This window comes from Spermophilus citellus (assembly GCF_964194105.1).
Source record: "Spermophilus citellus genome assembly, chromosome: 2".
Lineage (NCBI taxonomy): Eukaryota > Metazoa > Chordata > Mammalia > Rodentia > Sciuridae > Spermophilus > Spermophilus citellus.
The window spans coordinates 242,834,223-242,840,523 of record NC_138183.1 but is presented as its reverse complement, the minus strand read 5'-3'; positions in this window follow the sequence as shown (position 1 = coordinate 242,840,523).

Below are 6,301 nucleotides of genomic sequence, written 5' to 3'. Positions count from 1 at the left end.
TAAACCAGGCACAGTGGTGCATGCCTGTAATCCCAAAGGCTCAGGAGACTGAGGCAGGAGGATTGCAAGTTTGAGGCCAGCCAAGCAATTTAGCAAGATCCTAAGCAACTCAGTGAGACCCTGTCTTAAAATAAAAAATAAAATAAAAAAGGGCTTGAGATGTGGCTCAGTGATTAAGCAGCTCTGGGTTCAATTCCCAGTAAAAATTCTATGGAGGAAGGGAAGGGACACAATGAGACAAAAGTGCACTAGAATAAATGTAGCTATAAAACGAAAATAGAACACTATTACTACATTCTGTCTGATTCTGTCTGCTTAAAGGTATACTGAGGCCTCTTCCCTCTTTCTTAGAAATGGAGATTAGCATATGTTAGGAGTTAAACTGAGATATCAACAAGGATTTATTTATTTATTTATTATTAAAAGATTTTTTAGTTGTAGATGGACACAATACCTTTATTTTATTTATTTATTTTTACGTGGTGCTGAGGCTCGAACCCAGGGCCTCGCACATGTTAGGCGAGCGCTCTACCGATAAGCCACAAGCCGGCCCCTCAAGAAGGATTTAAAGAAATTGAAAAATACTTTCTCATTCCGAGATTTTTTTTTTTAAAGCAGTGCTGGGCCTTCACATATGCTGGGCAAACACTCTGCCTCTGTCTACACTGCCAGTCTGGTGTTTAGGTATCCAATACTGTCTAAAAAGGTACAGTAGCATGCACCTGTAACCCCAGCAATTTAGAGGCTGAGACAGGAGGTTTGTGAGTTGGAGGCCAGCTTGGGCAATTTAGTGAGATTTTTTCTTAAAATACAATTTAGAAAGGGCTGAGGATAGAGCTCAATGGTAGAGTGCTCCTGGCTTCAATTCCCAATTCTGTAAAAAACAAACCAAATATCACCCAAAATGCTTTGGTGGGTTCATCCTGAGCTTGGAAGACCCTGGATTAGATGATACTATTGAGGACAATGATAATGTTGATCATTATGTTATTGTGATCCGCATTTGTTGTGAGATCTTACTGAATACCAGGCTCAGTTTAAAGTTTTTTAAAATATTCAAATCATATTCAAATCTCATACAGTTCCCACAGTGACACTAGAAACAAGATATCATTATCTCCATCCAACAAATAAACTAATGCTTAGAGCAGTTAATCAATTTGTTTAAAATATCAGAGTTTTAAATTCAGGTCTGCTTGACCTTCAATCTCATGCTCTTAATCACTAGATTACACTTCCTATTTTCATTTCTCTCATTTTAATTAATTTTCTTTAAATATGTTGTATTTGCTTATAGTTCTGAGTGAATAGTTTCTTTACTTAAAAGTTCGATTCCAATTTTACTGTGTGACTGGAGGACATGTTAAGTGAAATCAGCCAGACACAGAAAGACGGATGCTGCATATTCTTAGTCATATATGGAAACTAAAAAGGTTGACCTCATAGAAGTGGAGAGTAGAATAATGATTCCTAGGGGCTAGGAAGGGTAGCAGGAGGAGAAATAGACATAGGTTGATAGCAGGTATGAAAATACAATTAGATAAGAGGAATAAATTCCAGGGGTTCTATAACACCTATTCTAGGGTGACTATACTTTATAGCAACTTATTAGAAGAGTTCGTAGAACACAAAGAATTGGTAAATTTTTAAGGTAATGGAAATGCTAATTATACTGACTTGGTCATTACATGTTATATACATGTTTTAATTATCATACTCTATATCATAAGTATAAATATGTATAATTGTTATGTGTCAATTGAAAATAAAAATTTAAAAACATTTTTAAAAAATAAAAAAATGATGAAAAATTATCATGTGAAAAAATTGGGGGTGGTGGTTACTGGGGAGTGAATCTAGAGATGGTTTACCACTGATCTACATCCCCACCCATTTTTATTTTAATTAATTATTTATTTATTTGTGGTGCTGGGGGTTGAAGCCAGGGCCTTATGCATGAGAGGCAAGCACTCTACCAACTGAGCTATATCCCCAGCTCCTCATTTTTATTTTTCATCTTAAGACAGGCCCTTACTAAGTTGCTGAGGGACTCATTAAATTTCTCAGGCTGGCCTTGAACTTGTGATACTCAGGCCTCAGCCCTCCTGAGTTGCTGAGATTACAGGTATGTGCCAGCACACCCAGCTTCATATGAAATTTTAGCAGTGCAAATCAGTGGACAGTAGGTCTCTTCCTACTTCTTTCCTAAGACACTCAGTTTCCCTTTCCAAACTATTAAATCACTTTTACTGGGAATGGGGATATAGCTCAGTGGTAGAGTGTATACTCAGTATGCTTGAGGCCCTGGGTTCAATCCCCAGCACCATAAAAACAAATCAAAAACACTCACCTATTTCTTAAGCATTCTCCCAGGCTAGTCTATAACTATTCAAAGATAAGTTTTAGTAAAAGGTAAAATCCTGACTCACACATGTACAATATGGACACCAGTTAAGGATTTAATTCTACTCATTAATCATGAACATTCACCCACTAATCCTGGGACTAATCATTGGCAGCTCTGCCTGAGTTGGAGGAGGCCCAGAGACAGAATTGGAGGGGACATCAGAGCCCACCTTAAAACCAGTCAAGGAAGGGGTACACAGTGGTGCATGCCTGTAATCCTAGTGACCAGGAGGTACTGAGGCAGAAGGATTGCAAGTTTAAGGCCAGCCTGGGAAACATAGTGAGACCCTGTCTCCAAAAGTAAAAAGGCCTGCTGGTGTGGCTCAGTGTAGAGCTCTTGCCTAGCACGTATAAGGTTTGATTTCAGAACCACAAAAAAAAGGGAAAAAGAAAAAGAGCAAGCAAGGACTCAGATGTGCATATCACGTTGCATGAGTCAAAGGCAGCCTGTGGTCTTCTGTTATAGCAGACTGAGTAAACTAACACTTCCTGAAACGTCAAATAGACATAGTTATTGTTGTAATCACTGTTGTCACGGTTACCTCTCTTGTCCAAAGTCCTGCAACCAGCAAGTAATTGACTGGTTGAGCCAGGTGGAGGAAGCAGTTTCCCTGAGTCAGTAGCCTGGGGTTTTGCCTCCTGGCGGATCAACCCTCTCTTCTTTAATCTTAAGGCAGGACTTGCCTTCTCTGGGGTGCAAATTTTTGGGGTGTGAGATGATCAGGAGGAGGAGGTCCCTTCCTTAATCAAAGAAGCAGAACATTCTCTGCCTCTGGTTTCTTTTTAGCTTCTTTGGGCCCTAGGGAGAAAGGACGGGCTGAGGTAGTTCTGAGATGAACTCTCCGTACCCTCAACAGGATCAAACCCAGAGAACAGGTCTGTAAGAAAATTAACTACTCCTAGCTGGACGCAGTGGCACATACCTATAATCATAGCAACTTGGGAGGCCGAGACAGGAGAATTACAAATTTGAGGCCAGCCTCAGCACCTAAGCAAAACTCCCAGCAACTTAGTGAGACCCTGTTTCAAAAATTATAAAACAAAAGACTGGAGATGTATTACAGTGGTAAAGTGTCTCTGTGTTCAATCCCCAGTACCAAAATTAAATCAATCAATTAATCAGTAATAAAAAAAAAATTATAAACAGAAAATCACCTGCTCCTTACTAGCTCAAATCCATCTCTCAAAATTCACAGAAGGTTCAGGGAGACTTCTGAAGTCCCTTTTGCTTAGAACACTGCATTATAAATAAATAAAGTGCTTTGGAACCTAGAGGGTGGCCCTCACCTACAGGGATCCCATTGTATGCTTGAAATAAATAGGCAAGGCCTGGAGCTGGCAAAGAAGAGTCTTGAAAAGTCCATCCTGGAATCCCTTCTCCTTCATTTTTGCTGTCTACGAATGAAATGTCTCTTCTGCTGGATAGGGAAGATACAGAGTGGGCCTCCCCCCTGCCTAGGTCCCGAGGAGTGCTCAACACAGCACTTGAATAAGTAGGTGCTCAGCACATTCTGTTGAATGGCTAAATAAATGCCAAGGACTAATCAGAGAGAAGAAGCATGGGTCTCCTCTTTTTTTTTTTTTTTTTGTACCAGGGATTGAACCCAGGGGTGCTAACCATCTACTCAGCCCTCTTTTTTTTTTAATATATATTTTACTTAAAGACAGAGTTCTCACTGAGTTGCTTAGGGCCTTGCTAAGTTGCTGAGGCTGGCTTTGAACTCTCAATCCTCTTGCCTCCTCCTCTTGAGCAGCTGGGATTACAGGCGTGCACCACTACACCCAACGGCACTGGGTCTCCTATTAAGGAAGGCAGTATTATTTTATTTTTTTTTAAAGAGAGAGAGAGAGAGAGAGAGAGAGAGAATTTTTTTTTAATATTTATTTTTTAGTTTTCGCCGGACACAACATCTTTGTTTGTATGTGGTGCTGAGGATCGAAACCGGGCCGCATGCATGCCAAGCAAGTGTGCTACCGCTTGAGCCACATCCCCAGCCCAGAAGGCAGTATTATTAAGCAAGTAAGCCCAGTAGCTCTTCTCCAACCTGCTCATGCACTCCTGGGAGGCATCTATTATTTTACTATTTATTATATTATTATTATTTTAAAATATTTTTTATTTGTTGATAGATCTAATTTATTTATATGTGGTGCTGAGAAGCGAACCCAGTGCTTCACACATGACAGGCAAGTGCACTACCGCTGAGCCACAGCCCTAGCACTATTTATTATATTATTATTGTTATGACTGTCATTTATGGTCCAGCATTCTACATTAAGCTCTTTTTTTTTTTCAGTTAAGTTTTAAGTTTTTGTTTTGCAGTGCTGAGGATGGAACCCAGGGCCTTGCATGTGCTGGATAAGTGCTCCACCATGGACCTCCATCCCGAGGCCCTGCATTAAATTATTTACAAATACCAACTCATTGTTCCTCATATGCACTGTTAATAGCCCCATTTTACCGATGTGGGAATAGAGGCACAGGCAGGCTAAGTAATTTGCCTAAAGTTATTCCACCAATAATAGTGGAATTCAAACTTGTTTTTTTTAGCTTCGATTTGTCATTTTCAGAGTTTCCCTGTGTCTGTGAGCTAAGTCTACAATGGTCCTAGGAAGCAGGTAGGAGTTTCCATGGCTCAGCTGAGAACATGCTGCCTGTGGAGCAGATGTGGAACTTCGACCCAGGTCTCCTCAGGGCTTGGTCTGACACAAAGATCTGCACTGTGAAAGCGCATGAAGGCCATGCACCTGGGCCTCCAAACTGGGGGGATTGAGGACCCATCCAAGGATGAGTACAAATTCACTTTGGGGATGCAGGACTTCTGTAAGGCAAGAGAAGGAGGTTTAAGGAGTGTAAACAGAGACCTGAGCTCCACACTGTGAAGTCATTCAGCCTGAGCTACACCAGCACCTCCCTTTTGCTCATGGGCTGTTCCCTCTTCTTGCAAGTCCTTCCCTCTCTGCTCTTACTCTAGCTAACTCATCCTGCTCCACAAGTCTCTTGGAATTTTCTCTCTTCCAGGAAACCTCTGCCCCATTCTGGGGTGAGATCACATTAGCCTTCTCCAGGCTCTCATAGAACCAGGTCATTCTCCTATCAGCATCATTAAAAATGAATAGGCTGCATTTCCTCCCTCTGTCCCAACAGCCTGAGAGCTTCTCCAGGGACAGGGACCCCATGTTCCCATGATAATTGAGACTGTTGACCAACGGTGTGTTCACATGCCTAGGTTCCCTCATCGGCCTATGCTAAAGAATTGTTCACATGACTAGCACATAGAAAGTGTTCAGTTCAAGTTTATTGAATTGAATTAAAGAGAATTGTTGGGCCAATACACCCTACACCTTAGCAGAGAAGTCGTATGGTTCTAAGACATTTAGATAAAAACTATGTGAGGAACTAGCCGATTTCTGGGTTGAGGGGGGTGGGGGTGAGGAAGGGGGGCTCCTAGCTAGTTCACCATTGCAACGAAGATCTTCTCGAGATGCTGTTTCGTGTCTTGGGGCTTCGGCTATCCAACTGTTTCCCAAATCAGCATATAACAGGCGCTTACTACACAGTAAGACTAGTTAGTAAGAGACTGAGTGGTTGACAAAACCAACCCCCTAACAGCGCCTTCTTGCGGTGTCCGGAATAAACTTTGCACTTCCGTCACCAAAGGCTGGACAGCGCAACGGATCCCCAGCGCCAAAGGAGCGATCCTAGGAGGGAATATAGCCTAAGCCACACCCCTCGCCTAGTTTTAGAATGGGGCACTTGGCGCACGAAGGGCAGGGGACTGGCCAAGGGACTCTGGGACTCTTGATGTTGGAGGGACTTAGGGTGGTGGTCCGATGGTGGAGGCCACCAAGCGACCTGTCGCGGAGAAACGTTTGCACAGCAGTCATTCGGTAT